The sequence below is a fragment of the Muntiacus reevesi genome, chromosome 2 (assembly GCF_963930625.1).
Source record: "Muntiacus reevesi chromosome 2, mMunRee1.1, whole genome shotgun sequence".
Classification (NCBI taxonomy): Eukaryota; Metazoa; Chordata; class Mammalia; order Artiodactyla; family Cervidae; genus Muntiacus; species Muntiacus reevesi.
The window spans coordinates 189,283,806-189,310,979 of record NC_089250.1 but is presented as its reverse complement, the minus strand read 5'-3'; the positions used below and the strand labels follow the sequence as shown (position 1 = coordinate 189,310,979).

General features: G+C 47.7%; 1 protein-coding gene across 2 annotated transcripts in view; it reads left to right on the top strand.

Annotated features, from left to right (window-relative positions):
* The first annotated feature begins 10,924 nt into the window (after positions 1–10,924).
* Positions 10,925–27,174, top strand: part of LITAF (lipopolysaccharide induced TNF factor) — a 34,594-nt gene continuing 18,344 nt past the window's right edge. Inside the window, exon 1 of one of the 2 annotated variants that reach the window (XM_065924337.1) lies at positions 10,925–11,005. The gene's annotated coding sequence lies outside the window, so the exon portion shown is untranslated. The remainder of the gene's footprint in view (positions 11,006–27,174) is intronic. The other variant, XM_065924335.1, reaches the window with a different exon arrangement.

Here is a 27,174-nt window from a genome sequence, read left to right as displayed (position 1 = left end):
GTGAAGTAAGTCAGACCGAGAAAGACGAGAATCGGAGGATCTCACTCACACATCGAATTTGAGGGAAAAAAAATCACCAAACTCTGAGAAAAAGGGGACACGTGGATGCTTGCCAGAAGGTGGGGCTGGGGTGTGTATGAAATGAGACGATGGTCGTTCGAAGGTGCTCAAAAGGTACAAACTTCCAGTTATAAAATAAATAGGTCCTGGGGAGGTCATGTATAGCATAGTGACTACAGTTAGTAATAATAGAGTATTGGATATTTGAAAACTGCTAGGACAGTAGATCTTAAAAGTTCTCATCACAATGAAGAAGAGATACGTAATTATACATGGTGGCAGATGTTAACTAGACTTATTGTGGCGATCACTTTGCAATATGGGCAACTATGGAATCGTTATGTTGTACACCTGAAAGTAATAACAATGTTATTTGTCAGTTACATCTCCATTCAGGAAAATGAAGGAAAAGTGGTGGAGAGCCTCCAAAGGAGCAGAGGAGCTTTCATGGAGACCTTAGCTGGGGGTTGTGGGGGGAGCAGGGGAAATTAGCTGTTCCCTTTCTGACAGGGGAGGGCCGGGTTTTGCTTCAACTCACACAAAACTGCTTATTTCTCTTTTGTGGGTTGCATCTCTGTGGGAGGTTACAGTGGAGGGAAAGTCTCTGAGGTTCAGCAGTCTAAAAGATACAGGTCTGGGTGATCTAGAAGGCTGTAAGCTCCAAGAAGCTCTCCGTGGCGAGGTGACTAAACAGGGACACGGAGCCAGGCAGCCCGGGTTCAGCTTGCCACTGCTGCCATTGCTGTGTGACTTTCGGCGACCCGCTTAATGTCTCTGGGCCTCATCTGTGAGGTGAAGATGATTGCCCTCGTCCTCACACGATAATTATGACTTCCCTCACAGGGCTGTTGGGCACACCATCTTTAAATAAAGATGATTCCGGGATTTGTGCTCCACCCGCATCGCCCCTCCTCCCCACCCAGGGCTGTTGGAACGGATCCCAGAGAACGAAGCTCTTCTGTGCCATGAAGACATTTGTTTCCTGGAAGCTGCAACAATTAGAAAGCGCCAGGGATGACTGCAGAGTCACAGGGTACTCATTATTGATTTATTATCTATCTCCTGCTCCCAGCCAGAACTGCAGGGGAGTTGGGACCTTGCCTTTGGCTTTGTGATGCCAGCTCGAGGCCCCTGTGAGAGTCCTGGCAGCCAGATCACAGCAGCTGAGGGAGTGAGAAGGCTGCGTGTCAGCGTTTGGAGTCTGCTGGACTTGGTTCAAATCCCGTCTCCTGGCACCTTCTTGCTGTGTGACTTGGGGCTTGTTCCTTAATCTCTCTGGGCCTCCGATGCCTCCTCTGTAACACAGGAGGGTTTTTGTAAAGAGAAGAGGAGATAGGGACTGCCCCGGTGGCCCAGTGGCTGAGACTCCGCCTGCCAAGGCGGGGGCCTCGGATTCGATCCCTGGTCCAGGAGGATCCCACCTGACGGGCCCCTGCGCCACAACTCCTGAAGCCCTAAGCGTGCCCGGGAGCCCGTGGTCTGCAGCGGGAGAGCCCCGCAGTGAGACCCGAGCACCGCAGCTGGAGAGTAGCCCCCTACTCGCCACAGCTAGAGAAAGCCCACGTGCAGCAACCAAGACCCAGTGCAGTCAAAAATAAATGTTTTTTAAAAAGAGAGAGAGAACAGGAGATAATGGATGTAAAAAGGTCCAGTGCCCAGGACCCTGTGGGGGTAGAGTTAGTGTTAGTGTCTATCCTCCTCCTCCTTATGCACTGGGGGTTCATTCCACGTCCTTGAGCCGTTGCGGTGCTCCAGGTGGTGGTGTTTAGTCGCTAAGTCATGTCTGGCTGTTTGCAACACCATGGACTGTAGCCTGCCAGGCTCCTCTGTCCATGGAATTCTCCTGGCAAGAATACTGGAGTGGGTTGCTATTTCCTCCTCCAGGGGATCTTTCCCACCAGGGATCGAACCCCTGTCTCTTGCAGGCAGATTCTTTAGCAGTGAGGGGGTGTCTTGTTAAATAGAACCTCAGGCATACAGCATGTCATTCAGGTGATGTTACTGGGGGGATCAGGCCTCACCTCCTGAGGACCCTCTTTCCCCTGCAGTTAATGGGACCCCCCACTCCCCCCAACCAAGGAGGTCACCAAAGTCTGCCTCTGGACAGACTAGGAAAAGCCCCGCCTGCTGCTTCTCCGGGGCCTGGTGGAGACAGAGGCCTGGCTAGTTAGGGGCTAGTTCCCACACCTCGAGGGCAAAGACTGGCCCCATAATTATGGGGTTGGGTCAGCCCAGCCTCCACGCTGGCCACTGTCTGTAGGTACCATCGCTTTGGCCAAAGGCCTACTGACCAGGCAGACAAAATAGAGAACGCCCAGTTAAATGTGAATTTCAGACAATGAGTAATTTTTTTTTTTTTTTTTTTTTAGCATAAGTATGTCTTGGGCAAGGCTGATAATATATCACAAGTCTGCAGCATTCGGAATATTACTTGCTGTTTATCTGAAATTCAAATTTAACTGGGCGTCTTGTGTTTTTATTTGCTACAGCTGGCAACTCCACCAAAGCCTCTCTTTGCCCCTGAATTCACCCCATTTCAGCTCCATCTTGGCAGCACCAGAGCAAAGGGCATATCCAGGGCCAGAGCCTGGCCAAGGGCAGAGAGCGAGGCTCTGGGCCCAAGGACAGCCTCTCGTGTCCCCGGCCTCAGTTTCCCCATCTTTGTAACTCAGCAGGAAGAACCTTGGCTGCTCGGGCCTTTTGCAAGGATGAATCGTGTGGTGTGTGTGTGTGGGAAACATGTTTTGAAAGTGAAAAAGGTGTTATGGAAACATTAGTTACCAGAATTCATTGTTATGAATAACATAGGTCAGCCCGTGGAGGCGGCTTCTGGCAGCTGGGTTCTTTCTTTGAAAATTCGTTTTTTGAAACCAGCAATTGCTGTTTGTTCTTAAAAATGTTAGAAAATGGAAAGTAGCAAAAGGAGAAGAAAAATCCCTAATTATTCTCCTCACTTAGAGACAACTATTTATCTTGTTCTTTTTTTTAAAAATTTCGCTGTGTGGCAGGATCTTAGTTCCCTGACCAGGGATTGAACCATGCCCCCTGCACTGGAAGCGCAGAGTCTTAACCACTGGACTGCCAGGGAAGTCCTTAGCACAGCGTTTTGTATGTGTGTGCTTTTAGTAGTTAGTGATAAAATTAATCAGAATTATTTATCATGCAGGGATGTATGGTTATTTGGTTAAAATCCCAGACAATTTAATCATAGGATCTAGGTTTATCCCATCTCACATCCAGATAATCTCATTCTTGTGTGGGCAGGCATTTGGATAAGAAAACAAAAGACAAAATTAAATCAATAACCAAAAACCATAAACAAAGGACATCTTGCTCTACAATCCCTGGCATTTTAAACTTTAGATTTCCAATACATTCATGTTAGTTACATGCCATTCCTGCCATGTCACAGCGTTTTTTTATCCTTGAAAAAGTGTGAAGACTTTTTTCCCAGGTGTATGTATGTGTAGTTTTTTTTTCTTTTAAACACAATATAAGATTATATCCTACATTCTTTTAGGCAACCTGTTTTTCTCCCCTGGCTGTTGAAGTTTCAGAAAACACCCACAGGAAGTCTCCACATCTCTGTCCGGTTCATGTGATGCCAGGGGTGTTGGCTTGTATGTGTCTACTTCCCAGATCTTGCTCTGGGCCCTTTCGGGTTGGAACACCAACTGCAAAGTCTTCAATGGGAAGAGAAACAGTCACAGAAATGTGTATAAATGTGAACCCCGCCTCTGCTATGTCCTAACAGAGCATACATGAGATGCCTGGCTTACTTTTTAAAAATTGCTATAAATTCACATAAGATTTAACATTTTCACCATTTTAAACTCTACAATCCAGAAGATCCCATTGGAGAAAGGAATGGTTACTCACTCCAGTATTCTTGCCCAGATAATTCCGTGGACAGAGGAGCCTGGCAGGCTACAGTCCTGGGGTCACAAAGATTCGGACACAACTGAGTGACTAACACTTTCACAAACTCTATAATTCAGTAAACTTCCCAATTCAGCATGTTGTGCAACTATCACCATGGTTAGCTTCCAGAACATTTTTGAAGTGAAGTGAAGTGAAGTCGCTCAGTCGTGTCTGACTCTTTGCGACCCCATGGACTGTAGCCCACCAGGCTTCTCCATCCATGGGATTCTCCTGGCAAGGGTACTGGAGTGGGTTGCCATTTCCTTCTCCAAAGAACATTTTTAGCCCCTCCCAAAAGAAATCGCATACCTATCTCCCCGCTCCTTCCTGCCCCTGGCAACCACTAATCGGTTTTCTGTATCTATAGAGTCTTCCTGTTCTTGAAATTTGATATGAATGGAATCATATACCATGTGACCTTTCGTGTCTGGCTTCTTTAGCTTAGTATCAGGTTTTCCGGGTTTGTCCAAACTATAGCAAATGTTAGCATTTCACTCTTTTTTATGATCAAATAATGTTCTATCATAAGGATATAGCACATTTGTTTATGTGTGCATCAGTTAATGGACATTTAGGTTATTTCCATCTTTTGATTATTTGGAATAATGCTATGAACATTCCTGCACAAATTTTTGTTTGTAAACCTGTTTTCAATCTTTTTGTGTATACATCTAGGGGTAGAACAGTGGTTGCACCATTTTACAGTCCTACCAGCAATGTGTGAAGGTTTCCATTTCTTCACATGCTCCCCAACACTTATTTATTTTCCATTGAAAAGCTTTTTTTTTTTTTTTTTTTTTATGACTATCATACTGGGTATGGTTGGGCTTCCTTGGTGGCTCAGAGGTTAAAGCGTCTGCCTGCAATGTGGGAGAACTGGGTTCAATCCCTGGGTCGGGAAGATCCCCTGGAGAAGGAAATGGCAACCCACTCCAGTATTCTTGCCTGGAGAATCCCATGGACGGAGGAACCTGGTAGGCTACAGTCCATGGGGTCGCAACGAGTCGGACACGACTGAGTGACTTCACTTTCTATAGTGGGTATGAAGTGGTTTCTTGTTGCGGTTTTGATTTGCATTTTCCACGATGACTAATGATATTGAGCATCTTTTCATGTGCTTGTTGGCGTTTGTATATCTTCTTTGTAGAAATGGCTGTTCAAATCCTTTGCCAGTGTTTTGTTTAACTTAAATTTGTGTGCAGTAAAATATACATAACATAAAATTTATCATTTCAACCATGTTCAATTGTACAGTTCAGTGGCATTAAGTACATTCACAATCTTGTGTAGCTATCATCACTCTCCATCCCCAGAACTTAAAAAAATAATGGCTGTTGTTATTTTTATTTATTTATTTATTTATTTTTATTTTTAAAAAGCAGTTTTAGGGGCTTCCATGGTGGCTCAGTGGTAAGGAATCTGCCTGCCAACACAGGAGACACAAGTTTGACCCCTGATCTGGGAAGATGCCACATACTGTGGAGCAACTAAGCCCGTGCACCACAACTATTGAACCTGTGCTCTAAGCCCAGGAGCCACAAGGGCTGAGCTCACGCCTTGCACAGCCGTTGAGCAGCTACTGCAACCAGCCAGCCCTGGGGCCCGTGCCACCCAGCAAGAAGCCACTGCAGTGAGCAGCCCCTGCAGAGCAATGAAGAGTAGCCACAACTAGAGAAAAAACCTGCACAGTAGCGAAGACCAAAAACAGCAGTTTTAGATTTGTAGAAACTTAGGAGGTTACGGGAAGTTCCCGTATACTCCCTGTCTTCGTAAATACATAGCCTCCCCTATTATCAACATTCCCCACTGGAGCGGTACTGAGACAGGGCTGGGGCCTGGGACCTGGGCCCCTTTGCTGTCGGGCTTGCACCTGGACAGACGTCTCCTTGGGCAACAAAATACAAAGAAACTATATGAGACTAAAAATAGCTGAATGCCTGTACACTTGGGGCAAATTTTGGACAAGATAAAAAAAGATCAAAAACACCCAACTATCACTTCTGAAAGTGAAAGTCGCTCAGTTGCATCCGACTTTTTGCCACCCCATGGACTATAGCCTGCCAGGCTCCCCTGTCCATGGAATTCTCCAGGCCAGGATATTGGAGTGGGTTGCCGTTTCCTTCTCAGGGGATCTTCCCAACCCAGGGATTGAACCCAGGTCTCCCATATTGCAGGCAGATTCTTTACCGTCTAAGCCACCAGGGTTCTGAAAAGTTGGGATTAAAAACAGGGTGCATACGACCGGTATACAATACCACCTTAGGGGTACGCAAACCACCTAAACCACCTCCAGCCCGACCTCTAGACCCACTCCTACCTGCACTCCATTTCAGGAACCAGCTCCCCTTGGAGAGGAGCACGGGAACCTGTTACTTGTTTTCGATCCCTCCGGCTGTAGCAGAAGCCCCAATAAAGCCTTGCCTGAAGTTCTTGTCTGGCCTCTTAATCAATTTCTATTGACTAGGGAGGTCCAAGAACCCTGGTTGATAGCAGTGCATTTGTTACAATTGATGACTTACACTGACATTTCATCATCACCCAAATCCATAGTTTATATTAGGGTTCACTTTAAATATATATATATATATGTATTATTATTTTTTAAAATTGTATTTATCTATTTTATTGTTGGCTGTGAGGTCTTCGTTGCTGAGCGTGGGCTTTCTCTAGTTGTGGCGAGCCAGGGTTACTCTCTAGCTGCGGTGCAGAGGTTCTCACTGTGGCGGCGTCTCTTGTTGCAGAGCACCAGCTCCGCAGGGTATGGGCGTCAGTAGTTGTGGTGCACAGGCTCAGTAGTTACAGCCTGTGGTCTCTAGAGCATGGGTTTGCATGTAGTTGTGGTGCATGGACTTAGTTGCCCCATAGCGTGTAGATTTTTCCAGGACCAGGGATGCAACCTGGGTCCCCTGCATTGGCAGGCAGATTCTCAACCCCTGGACCACCAGGGAAGTCCTTAATATCTTTATTTATTTATGCATTTGACTGTGTCAGGTCTTAGCTGAGGTACACGGGGCTTTTTTGTTCTGGCTCGAGGGCTCGGTAGTTGTGGGACATAAACTTCGTTGCTCTGAGGCATGTGGGAATATATATATACACACACATCCTAGAGGAGGGCATGGGAACCCACTCCAGTATTGTGGCCTGGAGAATCCTCATGGACAGAGGCGCCTGATGGGCTACAGTCCACGGGGTCGCACAGAGTCAGACATGACTCAGCACAGCATGGCGTATATACACATAAATATATGTGTGTGTGTGTGTGCTCGGTCGCTCAGTCAAGTCAGACTCCTTGCGACCCCATGGACTGTAGCCCGCCAGGCTCCTCTGTCCATGGGGATTCTCCAGGCCACGATACTGGAGTGGGTTGCCATGCCCTCCTCCAGGAGATCTTCCCCACCCAGGGATCTAACCCAGGTCTCCCGCATTGCTGGTGGGTTCTTTACCATCTGAGCCACCAGGAAAGCCCATATATATATATAATTTTATCTTATTCATTTTTGGCTGTGCTGGGACTTCATTGCTGCTCAGGCTTTTCTCCAGCTGTGATGAGTGGGGGCTACTCTTTCTTGCAGCGTGCAGGGCTTCTCACTGGGGTGGTTTCTCCTGTTGCGGAGCACAGGCTCTGGGGCACGTGGGTTTCCGTAGTGGGCGGCGTGGTTCCTGGGCTCCAGAGCACAGGCTCAGTAGTTGTGGGGCATAGGCTCAGTAACTCCGCGGCATGTGGGGTCTTCCCAGACCAGGGATTGAAACTGTGTCTCCTGCACTGGCTGGTGGATTCTTTACCACTGAGTCACCAGGGACCCCCAGTGTTCCTTCTTGCTGTGGTATACTCTATGTGAAGTCACTCAGTCGTGTCTGACTCTGTGACCCCATGGACTGTAGCCTGCCAGGCTCCTCCATCCATGGAGTTTTCCAGGCTAGGATACTGGAGTGGGTTGCCATGTCCTGCTCTCTAAGGGTTTGGACAAATATAATGACATATATCCACAAATATTGACAAATATAATGACATATATCTACAAATATCCACAAATACAATAACATGTATCCACAGATATCCACAAATATCCACAAATATAATGACATATATCCACAGAAAGTCAGACACAACTAAGCGACTGAGCACACATGTACTCATCCATCATAATATCATATAGAGTATTTTCACTGCCCTAAAATTTCTCTGTGTTCTGCCTATTCATAGTTTTGCATTTCTCCAGAACTCTTCCACCATCCCAATGCCTAGTTAAAAAACTGAGTTGATGTCTTTTTGTTGTTGATTTGTAAGAGCACTTTATAAAATCTGGATACTAGGTCCTGATTAAGTGATTTGGAAATATTTTCTCCCATTCTGTGGATTGTCTTTTCATTCTCTTGATACAGGCATGCCTTGTTTTATGCTGGTTTGCTTTATAAATAAAGTGCAAATACTTTATTGCACTTTGCAGATATGGCAAGTTTTGTTTTTTTTTAGAAATTTAAGGTTTGTGTCAACTTTGCTAAGCAAGTCTACTGAAGTCATTTTCTCAACAATATTTGCTTACTTTCTGTCTATCTGTTACATTTTGGTAATTCCTTAAATCTTTCAAACTTTTTCATGACTATTATATTTGTTATGGTGATCTGTGATCTTTGTTATTACTACTAAGATTCTCTGAAGACTCAGATGATGGTTAGCAATTTTTAGCAATAAAGTATTTTAAAAATTAAGGTATGTACTTTTTAAAAGACAATGCTATTAGACACAATTGACTATAGTACAGTGTTAATATATATTTAATATTCACTGGGAAGCTAAAACATTTGTGTGTCGCTTTATTGCAATATTCACTTTATTGTGGTGATCTGAAGCTGAACCCTTATAAACACAAAGTATGCCAATAGTGTCCTTTCATGCACAAAAACTTTTCAATTTTGATGAAGTTAAATTTATCTTTTTTCTTTCTGTTGCTTAAGCTTCTGATGTCATATTTAACAGACCATCGCCTAATCCAAGATCACAGGATTTACACTTTTTTTTCCTTCTAAGAGTTTTATAGTTTCTCTATCGTGAATTCATTTTTTGATACGGTGTGAGGTAGGGATCCAGCTTCACTCTCTTGAGTGTGAATATGCAGTTGCTCCAGCACCACTTGCCTTAAAGACTCTCTTACCATGAAATGATCTCAGTACCTTTCTCAAAAACCCATTGCCCACATATGTGTGGGTTTATATCTGTTTGTTTATTCTTGCTTTTTTTTTTTGTGGGATCCCTAGTCCCCTGACAAAGGAATTGAACCTGCGCCCCCAGCATTGTTAAGCGCAGAGTCCCGACCACTGGGCTGCCGGGAAGTCCCTCTATAGTTTTTTTTTTTTTTTTAATGCGTATATGTTTTGTTTTCCTCTAGAGTTTTAAAACAAGAAAAGATTGGCATCACTAATAACATTCTACCTGGCAATTTCTCATGCTGGGAAGGACTTTGAATTACCCTCTTTTAACTGAGTATTATGTCCATGGCTGCTAGTATCTGGGTTCACTTGGTGAAAGACGGTGAGACTTTTGGGCAGGGAAGAAGGGGAACAGTTTGCTGTAAGGCCTCGGACAGTCACTCTCTACCTGGGTCTCAGTGTGAAGCTGGGGGGTGGGGAGAGGTTCTACCTCCAGAAGAGTCCTGGGATCCAGGTCTGTGAATCCACAGGGGGCTCTTAGGCTCTCTGCCCAGGTAGCATTCTTTAGGTAGCCACAATAGGGTTCTGCCCGTTCTCCAGGACTCTGTATTTGGGGTTCTCTGATGGCTCAAATGGTAAAGAATCTGCCTGCAATGTAGGCGACCTGGGTTCAATCCCTGGGTCAGGAAGATCCATTGGAGAAGGGAATGGCAACCCACTCCAGTATTCTTGCCTAGAGAATCCCATGGATAGAGGGTTTTCCACCTCAAAGTCATACCAACATCATCAAAGCCCTGAAATGCCTTTCCAGGTGGCCTTGCTAGCAGGATCAGGGCTGCTATTACTACTGTAGCAGGATAATAGAGGCTCTTATCATAGATGCAGCATATGTTGAGGTGCAGTGAGTTGATGGATGTTGAAATAGTAGTTACTGATTTCCAGAGCTTTCAGTGATTAAGAAAGTCCCTAGGGGCCACGGGACACCCTGGGGGCATACAAAGTATTGGGTTGACCAAAAAGTTCATCCAGGATTGTCTGTTTCCTCTTATGGAAAACCTGAATGAACTTCTTGGCCAACCCAACAGTTAGCAGCTAGGACAGGTTTGCTTTAACACAATCTGTGCCAAACGCTTTGCCTGCATTGGTTCAGCTAAACCCCTGTAGATCTTATGAGACAGGTACTGTTATGCCCATTTTACAGACAGGAGACTGAGACCAGAGAAAGTGGGCACATGCCCAAAGGCACACGGTTTTCTTGGGTTGCTTGGATGCATCTGAATGCACAGAATTGAGGTTTGGGGAGAAAAGGGCCGACTGCCGGAGGGCAGGGAGCGCTGGATGCCTTCGCAAGGGATCTGGAGGTGATCAGCATTATCTGAGAACCGGGAAGAACAAATGCGGAAGATGGGGACCCAGGGGAGCAGGGGAGAGCAGAGAGGGAATGGAAATCAGGAGGGGAGTTCAAGGTTGTGCGGGCACGTGGCGGGGAGCAGAACCCGAAAGGGGAGACACTCTCCCTGGGGAGAGTGGTGTCTGGGCTGAAACTGGGGTTCCAGGGAGTGAGCGGGGTCTGGGGGTGTCGCCAGGGGGTGTTCCGAGGGTAGCGGGAGATCGGAGAGGTGGAGGGGAAGGGCAGAAGCCAGAGGGTCGCAGGTCCCTGGTGGGGTTTCTAGCTTGGGGGAGGCAGCCCCCCGCGCGTGGCGAGGATCTGGTCCAGGCGGCGCGTAAAGGCGGGGTCAAGCCGGAAGAGGGAGCCGGAGCGCCCCGCCCCCCGCCTTCGGGCGCCCCTCCCCGCCGCCTTCCAGCCAGTCCGCCAGCCAGCTCCGTCTGCTCAGACCTCCCGGCTCAACTGGCGGCGCGCGCGGCGGTGAGTGAGGTGCGCGCTGGCGGGCGGCGGTGGCGCGGGCTGGGGTCGCAGATGGGGAGGGGACAGCGACCGGGGCGTTGATCCGTGGAGCTTCGAGCGGGTGGTGGGTGGAGAGAGGGGTCCGTGCGGAGCGAGCACCCGCCCCGGACTCCGCGGGAGTGGTGGCGGTGTCCCGGAACCCTGGCGGGTCCCCGGGGTTCGAGGTGGTTAGAGGGCGCCGGAGTCCCGCTGCGATCTTCCGCGCGGGGCTGGCGAGGCCGGGCTTCCAGTCCCTTGGTTCTTGTTCCCGCCGCAGTCCAGGCTGGGCCCCGTTTCTGCTCCCCGAAGTGAGCCGATCGCCCGCGGATCGCGCGCGGTGGGGTCGTCCCGCCCCCACCTGAAAGTGCGCCCAGTGTTGCTCGCGGGGGCCTCCTCCCCGGGAGAGGACACCCCGAGGCTTTTCAAGAAAGTCGCTCTGGTGGCTGCTCTCTTAAAGTTCAAGTTTCCACACTCATTATCGCCGATTATCGGCGATTCAGAAACAAAACCAACCAAACAAAAAAAGCCCAACAGATTTCCGACGCCGGTCCCAGAAATTCGATTTCTGGGGTTCACGATATCTGTTTTTCCCCTCCAAGTTCCCCACAGTATTCAGGACCACTCTCGGCGGACACCGGCGGGTCTAGGGAGCCCCCGAGAGATGAAAATTCGGGACCCAGAGCAGACGGAGCCAGGGCCCTGGCTAGACCCCTCGCGCGGCGTGGGGCGGGGGGCGAGTAGGGTAGGCACCCTGTGAGCGCAGGGGTGGGCCGGGACCCCGTCCACTGCCGCTGCCAGATACATGCCAGTGGCACAGGCCGTGGAGGTGGACATTGGCCCTCCACGCCCAGCTAGGCAGGTGGCCTCTTTCTCTTCGGTTTCCAGCTCACTGTGATCTGGGCAGTGGGGTCACTGTTGTGCCAGAAACCCTTCATCGAGGTCAGGAGAGGAGGTGATGGGGACACTGGGTACTCTGGACCGGCTGTGCATTCCAGGGGTCAGGCCAGCCGGTCTTCGATTGCTTCTCTGGTGGCTCTTGTGCTTCGGATAAGTGCGGCTGATGTCACTGCATGTGGGACTGAGCTTTGGTGGCTGGGAAATCCAGTTTCTGGAAGGCACAGGGCCTTCCCATCTTAGCGCATCAGGGTAAGACTTGCCCACCCATCTTCCCAAGGGGAATAAACCCTTGGCTGGGTGAGCTGGTGCTAGTTCAAGGGCTGTCTGGAACGCAGGTTGGCCCTGCAGTTCCTCTGGGGCTCTTTTAAGGAAAAGATGTGGTTTGCATTACTGTGAGCTTGACTGCCTCCCTTATCTTCTTAACACCAACCCCCCCGCCCCCCATCTCTGATTGACTCTTACAATGAGACTCACCTGGACGCCCTGTCCAGCTTGAGCTGGTATTGGGGACTCCACCAGCGTGTTTGGTTTTATTGAAGTTGACTCGGAGGCCTGTAAGCAGGTGACTTACTCTACCTGGATAGAATAACACCCATGCTGCTTCTGGCTTACCTCTCAACCAGTCCTGGCACTGGGGTTTAAAGGTTCCCCAGACTCTCCAAGAAACATCTTTTGTAGATCTACGATGGGAGGGGCCCATCTTCCCTCTTTCCTGTTACTTGAAGGCATGAATAATAGATGCTTTTATTCACATTTGTGAAAGTACCCTCATTGAAATGTTTTTGTGTATTAAGTGTCTCAGTGATTGATCTGAGATAGAGGATCAATTTCTTAAGTCTCTAAATACTAGATTGAAGTCATTTCACTATCTGGTGAGTAAACTTTCTTTTGTTCCTTTAGTCACTTTTACTGGATGGTTGTGGGGAAATAGAATGCGATTCTAGTCTTGTAAAGGACACAGAAGAAATGGTTCTAGGTTCTGAGGGGGTTTATGCTGCAGGTGGAAAATGGAAAAAAACACAGGTGGATAGTCAGTGCTCAGCCATGCCCTTGACTCTGAAAGGATTGGAAAGAAATGGAAAGGAGTGGGCTATGAGTCAGGGAAAATTTCATAGAAAAGCAGAGACCTGAGTATACACGTCACAGAAGGTACATGTATTCCAAATGAGCAGAAGAGGCTCAGCAAAGCTTTGGAGGAGGTGCAGGCTAGCCCATAGTTGAGGACAGTAAAAGGGAAGCCCCTGAGGGCAAAGGAACCAGAAGGCATTTCCAGCCCAAGTTCATTTTCAAGGAGATAGACAGGGCATGCTTCCTTGCTTTTACCCATGACTGGCAGCGCTATGGTGCCATTCTGAGAATGGGAGTATGCCCATCAAGGACTTAAAATTCTCCCACTGAAAATGAATCCACCCCAGCTACAGTGATGGTGGAAAAAAATGAGTTCCATGACTTGAAGTCCTAGAGTCTTGACACTGTGACCTGTCTTCTATCTGTGCTTTTACTGCAATGAAAATAGCTCTTTGGGCAAGGTGGTCCGCATCACCAAGCAAATAGCCTTCCTTGACTCTGCTGTACTTCAGTACCTGCGTCCCTGTCTTTGGTGTCTGTTCCCCATGGTTGGTTGGTTGGTCCCCAACCATGCCCGGTTCTGAACTGGTGTTTACTGATCGGGGTTGTTTGAGTCCTCACAATTTCATCTTATTTGCACCTGCACTGGAGCTCCGGGCGTTTGGGATAACACTTTTGTAGCCAGTGAAGTTGTCTTTTGACTGCAGATTATTTCTGTAGAAGAACTATGTGTACTTTCATAAGACTTAGGGCCTGGACAGAAGAAAGTAAATATCACGGGTGTCTCAGCGGCAATTCCCTGTTTACCTAGTAGGTAGGAAGTTAATTCACCAAGATCTGAAAAGTCAGAGGCACTTTCTTCTTTGTGAGTGTTAATGTCAGGGAAAATAATGGTGACGAATTTAAGCTACTTAGCTCATGGGGGTTTTTTCTTTTCTTCTTTAAAAAATTTATTTATTTTGGAAGATCTAACCCATGCACCCTGCAGTGAAATCAAGGAGGAAATCCTGACCACTGGACTGCCAGGGAATTTCCTCTCATGGAATATTAGAATTGACAATGTTCCTGGTGTAAATGTAAGAGCTTAGCATTGACTCACCCTATCCTTGAGTCCAGGGAGATTATTCAGAAAGGCTGCATTGGTATTTTTTAAAGTTATGTAAAAAATAACAATATAACAGAAAGCATGAAAGATAACGAAGAGTATCCGGTATAATCTCAGCCTGTGAATGAAACAGCTAGCATCAGTTTTCTTTATTTGGCGGCTTCTTGTCACGGTGCCTGTTTTTTTATGAAGTTGTAATCAGGGTACGTATAATTTTGTCTCTTGATGCAGTCCTATTAATGTTCTCATTGTGCTGTTTCATCAGAAACCGTCATTCATGTGGAAACTGGGGATGTGGTTTCACCAGGAATCCAGGGGGGGATTGTTTCCCTTTGATTCTGGGGGCGCAGCCCAGCTCCCCAGTGAAAGCATTTTCCATTCCACAAATCACTGTAATTTGTACTTAAGCCATATTTGAACCTGACTCTCAGATTGTGGTCACTATATCTTTGCCTGGTGAAAGAAACTGAATTCGGAAGATGGACTGTGAAAACACGTCTCTGAAATCTTTGCCTGTGAGCTCCTGTATTTTTAATGGAGGTAGACTGAATTTATTTGGGGTTCACTGGCCTAAGAACCTTAGTGTAATTTCTCACTTCCTCTCCCGAAGAGAGTTGGAGATCCCAGTTTCCCTTTTTGTCTAAATTCTTCCTCCTAATAGATTGTGGAGAATAGTTTTCTCCAGAGACTGTGAAAGACCAGCTCTCTTTGACCTCCTCGGCTGGTTCTCCACCTTGTGTACAAACTAGGCTATTTTCTTAGGGGGCCCGACGATTTGCATGTGTGTGTGTCCTTTTTTGCGCAGGAATGTCTTTTTCCCTGGGGTCATTTCTCTAATGCTTGTATTCTCTCCAAGCAAGATTCTTTTCTGGGGCCTGGACTGTGGGGGCAGGGAATGGAATTGAATAATCTTCCTCTTTCTCTTCCTGAAAGAACTGATTTTAGAGATTAAGTTGGTGGTGAAAAAGCTGCTTTATCTTCTCTCTGAAGGCCTTGCCCTTTTGTGTGTTGATCTAATACCTAAATCCAGAAAACTGTTCTATAGACAGTTTATTTTTAGAAGAGTTTATCACCTACCTGTGGCCACTTAACCTATTTATGGTGAGATATATATGTAGAGTTTATCACCTATTTGTGGCCAGGTATCAGTGTGCAAAAGCTGGAAGGAGATTCATTAAACTTTAAGGCTTATTCACTTAAAATGGGGGTATCTATGTATCTATCTGTTTGCCTACCTACCTGTGTATCTATCTGGTAGTTGGTAGTCGTCTATCTACCTGTGTACCTATCTGGTAATCGGTCAGAGAGAAATACTAGAAACCCTGATCATCACCCAGTCTCCACTTAATCCTTCCCATTTAACCAAAATACTTGAGGGGAAAAAAAAGGAAACTTTCTTTTTTTTTAAAAAAAAAAGTAAATTAAACCTTAAACTTCTTTATGATGGCAGCTAGATTTTTTTTTTTTTTAATTAAAAAAAAGACTCATTTATTGTTTTTGGCTGCGCTGGGTATTCGTTGCTGGGCAGACTTTTCTCTAGTTGCAGCCAGCGGGAGCTACTCTTTAGTTGCGTCCGTGGGCTTCTCATTGCGGCGGCGTCTCTTGCTGTGGAGCGTGGGCTCTAGGCAGGCATGCAGGCCTCTGTAGTTGTGGCGTAAGAACGTAGTTGTCCTGAGGAACGTGGGATCTACCCGGACCAGGTATTGAACCTGCGTCCCCTAGCACTGGCCTTCAGATTCTTAACCACTGGATTACTCCGGAAGCCCTGTTTTGTCTTTAAAAACTGAACTTGTATGCTTTTGAGTAAGGCCTGCCCTGCTCCAGTTCATCTTAAAGGTTTTTCTTTTTTTTTAATATTTATTTATTTGGCTCTGCGGGATCTTGGTTATTGCATGTGGGATCTAGTGCCCTGACCTTGGGCCCTCTCGGGAGTCTTAGCCATTGAGCCACCAGGGAAACCTCCATCTGATAGTTTAATTTTAGATTTGCCAGAACGTAGCAGTTAGTGCAAGGAGTTTTTCATCCACCCTCACCTAGTTTCCCCGCTGTGAATGTCTTCCCTCATCTGTGAACATCTTACATCATCACCGCAGGACGTTTGTGAAACTAGGAAACTAGCTCTGGCACCTCACTGTTGCTCACCCTCCAGACATTGTTTGAAGTTTCTGCTAATGTCCCTTTTTCTGTTCCCAGACCTTATCCAGGGGACCACACTACATTTAATCACACCATCACTAAGTCTCCTCCTGTCTCCTCTGGTTTCTCAATCTTCCCTTGTTTTTCATGGCTGTTTCTAGGCAGTAATGGGCAAAGATTTTGTAGAATTTCCCTCACATTGGGTTGGTCTGATGTTTGTCTTGTGATTCTACTGGGGTTACCGGTTTGGGGGGAGAAGGCCACCGAGATGAAGGGGCTCTTCACTTCACGTCACATCAGGGGGTACAACATGATACTCAGATGACATCGCTGGTGGTGTTTGACAGGTTTCCCCGTAGCAGAGTTCCTCTTTTTCTCTTTTCATAGACCTCTACCCTTTCCCTTCTCCAGGGGATCTTCCCAACCCAGGGATCAAACCCAGGTCTCCCGCATTGTAGGCGGATTCTTTACCAGCTGAGCCACCAGGGAAGCCCAAGAATACTGGAGTGGGTAGCCTTCCCCTTCTCCAGCAGATCTTCCCGACCCAGGAATCGAACCGGTGTCTCCTGCATTGCAGGCAGATTCTTTACCAGCTGAGCTATCACAGAAGGCCTCATCCAGGAGATGAAGGGTCAAGATTAAGTTCTACCTCTTAGAGGGAGAAGAGACTTCCCTGTAGCTCAAACGGTAAAGAATCTGCCTGCAAGATGAATGGATAAGGAAGCTGTGGTACATATACACCATGGAATATTACTCAGCCGTTAAAAAGAATTCATTTGAATCAGTTCTAATGAGATGGACGAAACTGGAGCCCATTATACAGAGTGAAGTAAGCCAGAAAGATAAAGAACATTACAGCATACTAACACATATATACGGAATTTAGATAGATGGTAACGATAACCCTATATGCAAAACAGAAAAAGAAACACAGAAGTACAGAACAGACTTTTGAACTCCGTGGGAGAAGGTGAGGGTGGGATGTTTCAAAAGAACAGCATGTATATTATCTATGGTGAATCAGATCACTAGCCCAGGTGGGATGCATGAGACGAGTGCTCGGGCCTGGTGCACTGGGAGGACCCAGAGGAGTCGGGTGGAGAGGGAGGTGGGAGGGGGGATCGGGATGGGGAATACGTGTAACTCAATGGCTGATTCGTGTCAATGTATGACAAAGCCCACTGAAATGTTGTGAAGTAATTGGCCTCCAACTAATAAAATTTAAAAAAAAAAAAAAAAAGAATCTGCCTGCAATGCAGGAGACCAGGATTCGATCCCTGGGTCAGGAAGATCCCCTGGAGAAATGGCAACCCACTCCAGTACTCTGGTCTGGAAAATCCCATGGACGGAGGAGCCTGGTAGGCTACAGCCCTTGGGGTCACAAAGAGTTGGACACGACAGGAGAGACTTCACTTTCACTTTCACTTAGAGGGAGGGCGCTTCTACACCTGTCATTTGGAATTCTTTAAGGAAATTTGTCTTTTCTTCTCTATTTAAAAAATACACACTCCTCTGCTGAATGTTACGTGGTGGCCTGGATGGCGGGGGAGCCTGGGGAAGAAGGGGTACATGCATCTGTGTGGCTGAATTCCTTTGCTGCCCACCTGAAGCTGTCACAATATTGTCAATCAGCTATGCTCCAACATAAAATAAAAAGTTTAAAAAAGCAAAAAACATAAAAATACACACTTCTCTAGTTCTCTAAGTAAGTAATCAGAATGTAAATTCATAATAAAGATAATGAACATACTATACATTATTCATGAAACTTATTAAGAGAGTAAATCAGAGTTCTCATGCAAAGAATTTTTTTCTGTTTCTTTAGTGTTGAGACTACAAGAGGATGGCTGTCCAGTAAACTGCTTGTGATCATTTCATGATGTGTGTAAGGGAAATCGTTACGTTGTACACCTAAAGCTTACACAGTTGTTGTTCAGTTGCTAAGTTGGTGTCCGACTCTGTGACCCCAGGGACTGTAGCCCAGCAGGCTTCTCTGTCTATGGGATTTCCCAGGCAAGAGTACTAGGGTGTGTGGCTGCTTCCTTCTCCAGAGATCTTCCCATCTCTTACCAGGTGGATTCTTTACCACCTTAGCTGCCTGGGAAGCCCCCAAACTTATACAGTGCTGTATGTCAGACTGGAAAAACTACGCCCTGCCAATAAGCTCTTTGAGCTTACGCTATAGATTGCCGCATCACATATGGGACATATATGCCATCTATGCACATGAAATCTCTGGCTAGGAGGTAGTCTGTGCGTCACTTTCCCCAAAGCTCTGTGGAGGGAGAATCCAGAGAAACAAGGATCACAGCCCTTCCCCAGAGGGGTGTGATGCGGGCCAGTTAGGGAAACAGAATCTAATTTGCAGACAGGAAGCAATTAGGACGTATGAGGAAGGCGTACATCATCCAGGGCTGGGATTGTTATGGATAGGCCAGGGGAAGGCTGAAAAGACTGCAGGAGGTTAATGTTTACCACCCTGTCCTCACCTGAAGTCTTGCTGAAGGAAACGCTTTTATAATTCTCAAAGACATGACAGTTATAAAACCCACAGTCATCTGGAATATGGCCAGAATTGAGGAAATAAGCAAATAGGAGCCTCCCAAGTAACGCAGATAGTTATCATCAAGACAAATGCCCAGCTTGTTGACTTTCCTTATGGGAGGCTTCCAGGGAAGCTAGTAGCTCTTACTTTACACAGAGTTCTTACCCACGGGGCGCCCTCAGAAGCCTTGAAACAGCAAATGGGGGGACGGGATGGGGGCTGTCCGCAGCCTGGGGTGTCACAGGACCACAAGACTCCGAGGTGAGCGTTTTTCTAGCTCTCTCTTTTTTTTTTTTTTTTTGGCAGACTCTTAAGGAGGCAGAGAGAAACAGGGGATCATTTTAGAAAATGATTAAGAGACTTTTGGGGGAGGGATATTGAAAAAAGGGCCTTGGTCAGACGATAGCAATACCAGGAGTTATGAGCCTGGAGTTTTTGTCCTGTTGATTCTGTGATCTGGGGAGAGAAGCCCTTGGCTATGGGAAGTTGGGCCTTTGATGTGTGTTTATACTGACGAGGACTTGTTGGGTGGCTTTTGCTGTGGCTGCTTTCTCCTGATATTCTAGGTTTTGAGGCTTATTTTTAGAATCTGAATTATCCTTGGCAGGAGTTGAAAACTTGGAGGGGGTTTTTCAAGTCGCTTTTGGGCTGCTGGTTAATGAAACAGAACCTGCTTGCGGGGCGGGGTTCCCTCCCTGAAAGATCCGGCCCCATCCCCACCTCCCCTGGACCAGGCTTTTTTTGTTTGTTTTATTTTGTTTGTGCAACATGTGGGGGATCTTAGTTCCCTGACCAGGGATTGAACCCACATCCCCTGCAGTGAAATTGCGGGGTCTTAACTGTTGGACTTCCCTAGAGGCTCAGACGGTAAAGCGTCTGTCTACAATGCGGGAGACCTGGGTTCTATCCCTGGGTTGGGAAGATTCCCTGGAGAAGGAAATGGCAACCCACTCCAGTATTCTTGCCTGGAGAATCCCATGGACGGAGGAGCCTGGTGTTCATGGGGTCGCAGAGAGTCAGACACGACTGAGTAACTTCACCTAACCGTTGGACTGCCAGGAAGTCCCAGGGCCGGGCTCTTGATGGCGAAAAGGCCCCTGTAACCTGGCCCCACCCTCCTGGCCAACCTCTGTCACTTCCCCATGGAACACAGGTGTGCCTGCCTCTGCATCCCCCTCCTGTTTCCCTTGCCTGCATCCTTCTCTTAGACCTTCCGCTTGCCTTAGAATCTGGGCTGTTTCCCCTTTGCTTCCATGTCTTCCCAGGCTGGTTCACTTTCCCTCCTCAAAGGGGCTCCTTAAGGCCCATGAGGGAGGGCCCCTGCCACCCAGCTCACAATCCCACATCCACCCTCAGCCTTTAGAACTTCCTGCATGAAAAATAGACCACAGTGCAAAACGAAAAGAGCAGAGTTTTACTGTGGCAGATAGGATGTTGTCAGTGCAGATAGGATGTTGTCAGTACAGATTGGGACTGAGATAGAGCAAGTGGTGGTGTTCATGTCTTCTGACCAAAGAGAAGTAATCAGTAACTTGAAAATCTGTCTGCAACCCCTTAGGGAGGGGCCGAAGGCCAGCTGATGGGCATGAAACACCAGTCATGGGACCAGGAACTGATGATGTCATTTCACCCAGAAGTGGGAGGATGTGAGAAACCAACCTGGGAAGAGCAGATATGGGGTTTGCAGAAAGGGCTCTTCGTCCCTATTTAAAAAAAAAAAGTCTATTATATTTTAAATTTAATTTAATTGTAAAGCATTTAATTATAACTATGTTATAATTAATACCAATTCTAGAGAATAGATCATAGAACTACAAATTTATTATGTTATAATTATATTTAACTTAAATAATTTCTTAATTTTTTGACTATGTAGTATTGCTATGGTTCAGTATACAAAAGACCGAGTCTAAGAGTGAAAAGCATTCATCCCGCTACATTCCTCAGTGTACCTCCGTCCTCCTTTTACAGGCAGCCACTGTTGTCTGTTTCTTTTTTTCCTCCCCCACCTTTGGGTGGTTCGGTGAAAGCGCTGAGTCCTAACCTCTGCACTGCCAGAGAATTTCCGGTTACTGTATCACTTCCTTGCGTATCCATTTGGAGACATTTCATGCGTATTTTATAAGGAAATGTGTGTATCCTTCCTTGTACACCTGTGATGGCCTGAGACGATAAACACCATTTGGGCTTTTTTCACGCAGTGGTCTGTTAACATTGCAGGGATATCTGTGTTCCCACACGTGAAGTTCCCCGTTCAGCCTTGATGGTCGCATGTCATTCCCCTGTGTGGATGGAGCGTGACTGGTCTACGCAGTTCTCTGCTGGTGGACAATTAAGTGGTTCCTAGCAACAGGGCAGTGGGTACCCCTGTGTGCTCAGCGTCTGTCACTGCCTCAATGCGTGGCGTCAGCTCCGATGCATATACCTGAGGAGGAATCGCTGGGTTAAAGGACTCCTGCGTGTTAAATTTTGGTAGGTGCTTCCATTGTGTGAAACTCAGTCTACCTCCCCACCAGGCCTGGGGGAGAGGCCAGCTCTCTGTTCAAACAGTTTGCTCTTTGCTAAAGGTGAAGATGGCAGATGTGGGGTTGAGGAGTTAAAGAGACTCTCGGGGTTGTGCGCAGACCCCCAAGTCCCTGGGGTCCTTCCATGGAAGGGCTGACCCGGAAGAAGAGGGAGGTGCAAGGCCAGGCTAGTGAGGAAGTCCTTCCAGAGAAGGTGCCAGCAGCCTTGGGAGAGGAGGACAGGAAAGGGGAAGTGGGCTTGGAGGGGTCATGGCCGAGGGAGGAAGGAGATTGGTGGTCTGGGGTGAATCTGAGGATGTGGAAGAGAAGCTCGTAGTCAGGGGGGCTGAGGATGCAGGCTGGGGTAGAGGGGGCTTTTGTTTTCACCTTTCTTATTTAAAATATTTATTTATTTATGGCTGGGCCGGGTCTTCGTTTCTGCTCGGGCTTCGTCTAGTTTCGGGGAGCGGGGGCTACACTCTAGTTGTGCGCAGGCTTCTCATTGCAGTGGCTTCTCTTGTTGAGGAGCCCAGGCCCTGTTTAGGGTGCAGGGCTTCATCAGTTGTGGCTCCCGGACTCCAGAGCACAGGATCGGTAGTTGGGGCGCACGGGCTTATTTGCTCCATGGCAGGTGGGATCTCCCTGGTTCCGGGATGGAACCTGTGTCTCCTGCATCGGCAGGTGGATTCTTTACCACCGAGCCGCCAGGGAAGCCCTGTGTTTACTTTTTATCGAGGAACAATTTGAACAAACTTAGAGATTAGGAGGGGTTTCCCAGGTGGTATTTGTGTTAAAGAACCTGCCTGCCAATGCAGGAGACGCCGGAGACATGAGTTTGATCCCTGGGTCGGGAAGATCCCCTGGAGGAGGGCATGGCAACCCACTCCAGTATTCTTGCCTGGAGAATTCCATGGACAGAGGAGCCTGGTGGACTACAGTCCATGGGGTCGCAGAAAAATCAGACACACTGAGCACAAGTACAAGCAAGCCTGAGATCAGGAGAGGAGCCAGCTGAGAGGGCAGGGCTGGAAGAAGGGGTCATTGCTGGAGCAGCGTCCCTGGGATGTGGCAGGGCGTGGTGGGGTGGCCACTCTCGTGGGCTTTAAGTGGAGGTTGAGCCCGGAGAAGGGTTCCTTCTGAGCTGAGGGTGGGTGGACAGATGCCTGGGGGCTAGGGTGGGAGGTTGAGGGGCTCAGGTCTCTGGTGGGGGCACTGTTGTGGGAGTGGGAGAGACCCCTTGGGAGCCTGCAGGGCTGGTAAGAATTGGGCAACCCAGCTAGGAGTGGGCAGGTTTGTTTGCTCTGCCTACTGTAAGAGATTACAAGCCTAGTAGCTGAAATAACACGTTTATCATCATAGAGTCTGGAGGTCAGGAGTCCACAATGTGTGTCGCTGGGGGAGACTCTAGGCGCTGCTCTCCAGGAGGCTCTCGGTGAAAGAGAATCCGTTTCCTGGCCCTTTCTACCTTCTTTGTTTTGTTGTTCGGTTGCTCAGTCGTGTCTGACTCTTTAGGACCCCGTGGACTGCAGCCCACCAGGCTCACTTGTCCTTCACTATCACCCAGAATTTTCTCAAATTCATGTCCATTGAGTCGGTGATGCCATCCAACCATCTCATCCTCTGTCGCCTGCTTCTCCTCCCACCTTCAATCTTTGCCCGCATCAGGGTCTTTTCCAATGAGCTGGCTCTTTGCATCATGTGGCCAAAGTGTTGGAGCATCAGCTTCAGCATCAGTCCTTCCAGTCAATATTCAGGGTTGATTTCCTTTAGGACTGACTGGTTTGATCTTCTGTCCAAGGGACTCTCAAGAGTATCCTCTAGTACTGCAGTTCAAAAGCCTCAATTCTTCTGTTCTCAGCCTTTATGGTCCAACTCGCTCATCTGTACATGACTACTGGATAAACCAACTAGCAACCACCTATGTATCTTGGTCCATGGCTCCCTGAGCCAGTTTCAAAGCCAATAGGGCCTCTTCTCTCTTTGAGGCCCTCCTGCCTCCCCTCTTCTAAGGACCACTGTGGTTGTCTTGGGGCCACCTGAATCATCTCCTCCTCTCAAGGGCCTTAACCTCATCACAGCTGCAAAGTCCCTTTTGCCATTTAAAGCAACATGTTCTGGAATTTCCCTGGCGGTCCTGTGGTTAAGACTTCGTCTTTCAATTCAGGGGGTGCAGGTTTGATCCCCGGTTGGAGAGCTAAGATTCCACATGCCTCCAGGCCAAAACCCAAAACATAAAACAGAAACTATGTTGGATGGCGTCCCCGACTCAATGGATGTGAGTTTGAGCAAGCTCTGGGAGATGGTGAAGGTCAGGGAAGCCTGGCATGCTGCAGGCATGGGATTGCAAAGAGTCAGACATGACTTATGTGACTGAACAATATATTGTATCAAAGTAAGTAGAAACTTAAAAAAAAAGTCCAAATTTTAAAAAAACCTTTAAAAGATAAAAATAAGTATTAAAAAAAAAAAAGAACCACATATTCTGGGAATTGAAAGTGAAAGTATGAGTTGCTAGGTCGTATCCAGCTCTGGGACCCCATGGACTGTAGCCCAGCAGACTCCTCTGTCCATGGGATTCTCCAGGCCAGAATATTGGAGGGGGTAGCCATTCCCTCCTCCAGGGAATCTTCCCGACCCAGGCACTGAACCCAGGTCTCCTGCATTGCAGATGGATTCTTTGTTGTCTGAGCCACCAGAATGAGCATTCTGTGATGAGGCTGTGGACAGCTTTACAGGGTGTTATTCTGTCTCCCCATTGCGGGTGAGGGTGGGAGGATCAGACTGTAGGCAGTTTGGACAAACAAGTAAAGGCGTGAAGGTAGTGGCCTGAGAAGGGGCGAGTGTGGTGTGAAGGGATCTGTGTTCTGCCTTCTGCAGGTCTGTGTCACTGTGGGCAAAGCCCCTTCCCCCCGCCCTGGACTGGATTCCGCTTCCCTGTAAGTAGTTAGATCTAATGCCTTCGTAGTGACACAAGTGCCCAGTGTTCTGAGCACATCTACTTGCAACCCTGCGGAGGTGCAGGTCTGATTATAATTCCATTTTCCTGATGAAGAGACCGAGGCATGGAGAAATGAAACAGGTTCACACAGTCTAGAAGTGACAGAGCTGGGTTTTGAACCGAGGTTGTACTCTTCTTTCTTTTATTTTTTTTTTTTTGGCTATGCTGGGTCTTCGTTTGCTCCTCGGGCTTTTCTCTCATTGTGGGGAGCAGGGGCTACTCCAGTTGGGGTGTGCAGGCTTCTCGCTGCGGCGGCCTCTCCTGTTGCAGGGCGCGGGCTCTAGGGGCATGGGCGCAGTAGTTGTGGCTCCCAGACTCTAGACACAGGCTCGGTAGTTGCGGCACGCGGGTTTAGTTGTTCTGCACAAGGGATCTTCCCGGACCAGGGATCGGATCTGTGTCTCCTGCATTTGGGAGGTGAATTCTTTACCACCGAGCCACCAGGGAAGCCCTCCAGGTTTTTGCTCTTACATATTCAACTTGTCTTAAAAATCCTATCATCAAAAAAAAAAAAAAAAAGTCCTGTGGTCTTAATTTTCTTTGGGCCCTTTCTGTTCCCCTCTATGTGCCGCACCTGCTCACATTCTTCCGTGTCTTCTCTTTTCCCTAAATCATTGTTGGGTATGCAGGTTGTGGTCCATATCATCCCCTCTGACCTCTTAAAGATGGGTGGTGCCTGGCCATGCTTGTAAATAACAGGACCCATGCAGGTGTTTCTGAAAACCCCACAGGCGATGGTATCAGGTACTGGTCAGAGACATCCACCTCTAACATCTCTGAGCTCAGTGGCCATGCATCTCCACCAGGTCAGCTCCTGATCGGAGTCGGCGGTCAAGCCCGCGTGTCTTGTGCAATTGCCCAGGGAGAATTTACTCAGCATCAGGCGTTACCTCTCTGTCTTCTCTCTCCTTTGTTTTTGGACCCTGCTTCCCTGTCGGTCGTTTCACCAGAAAGGATTGGAGTTAGGAAGGAAAAAATCACCCAAGGCTCCTTACAGCCCCTGGTTTCTGCCCAGCTCCCCCCTCCCATCCTTGCTGGTTATAAACAAGCATTGAGGGTGGAGGTGCCTGCAGCAGTGTGAACTCTGTCCCCCCTCTTCCTGTCCATGCATGTCAGCAGCAGTTGCTGACGTTTATGGTGTCTCAGGGTAGAAGGTCGTTAGAGTCTCTGAATTTTCTTGACACCCATGAAAAAAGACTGTCATTTCTGGAGAATGCATGACGCACCATCTGGGTTAGATTAAGTGGCTTCGGAGGCACACCAAGGACCAGGTGATGAATGTGGAGTGACAGGTATTACTGAGTTTCAGCTGGTGGCAGCAAGGCGCCTGCTCAGAGTCCAGATCTTGAATGGATGGTGGAGCCGAGGGAAGCACCCCCTCCTCACTCTCTTCTGAAATCCCAACCAGACCTGGGAGTGGTTGTTGGCAGAATCCATGTGCACCCCTTCACCAGAGACCCAAGATGAAACTTAACATTGAAGAGAAAAAAAATCAACTAATCTTGAAGTTTGGAGGGTTTGGCTTTTTTTTTTTCTTTCTGTTTTTATCTTGTTGGTGTTTGCACACTTCCCTTTTCAAGTTCTTTCTGCCCACATCTTGATCTTGCACCTTGACATCCCAGGGTGCCCTGTTGAGAAGAAATATCACCCTCTCCAAAGAACTCTGGAGGAAACAAAGGATTCCAGACCAATTAAGCGATTCTAGTTCTGGAGCATATTTGCTGATGCTTTGGCCAGATCCTCACGGCTACCTTGAACTGAACTGGGAGGGCCATCTGTTACTGAGGTCTGTTGTTAGTAACATCTGCCTTTCTGTTGTTGTTCAGTCACTAAGTTGTGTCCAACTCTTTGCAACCTCATGAACTGCAGCCCACCAGGCTCCCCTGTCCTTCACTATCTCTTGGAGTTTGCGCAAATGCATGTCCGTTGAGTCAGTGATGTTATCTAAACATCTCATCCTCTGCCACCCGCTTCTTTTGCCTTCACTCTCTCCCAGTATCAGTCTTTTAACATCTTTCTATTTAAAAAGCTTTATTTTGGTTAGATTCTAAGTTGAAGCTCTTAAGGTTTAGTTCCTCCCATTTATGTTTACTTCCAGATCTGGATGCCATCCAAGATGGATTTTGGTGTCCTTATGCATAGGTATCATCTCCAAATATATGTGGGAATATCGAGTTTGCCTGGGACTTTCCCAGTTTAAGTACCAAAACTCCTGTATCCGGGGAAACTGCTCCATCCTGGGTGAACTGGGACAGTGGGTCACCCTATGAAGCATCCATCATGTTTTGAGCTTAGTTCTGAGTGCTGGGGATGCAGATGTTAGTAAATTTCAATCCCTGTGACAAGTAAAGCAGATAAATATGTGTAATGACAGCTAGCACTTGCTAAGGGCATGCATGTCTCTCGGTGCCCTGGGTCCTTGCCACAAGTGGATTCATTTAATCTTCCCAAGAGCCTCATGAGGAAGAAACTGCGAGTGTGCCCATTTCACAGATGGGAAAACTGAGGCACCAAAGTCATGCTCTGGGGAACTCAAGGTGACCGACCAGAGGCCATCTGGCTTCAGACCATGCACCACTGATTTCTGCACCGTGTAGAGAGGTTTGGGAGGAATTAGTTCTTCCCTGGGAAGGCCAGAGATCACCTCTTGCAGGAGGTGACAGCTGAGCAAGGGTATGATGGGTGAGAGGAATTTGCAGACCCATGGGGAAGGAAGGAAACTGGCGAGGTGGGGGTGGTGGGAGGGGGCAAAGAGGAAAGAGAATGCTCTGGGCTCGTTTGGGGCCATCCAAGCAAGGCTGCAGACACGTCAAAGATTTGCATCTGTGGTGGGAGGTGAAGTGAGAGGCAGGGTGCAGAGTAGCGGTTCAGCCTGTCCTGAGAACCCCTGGGCCATGCAGGACCTTT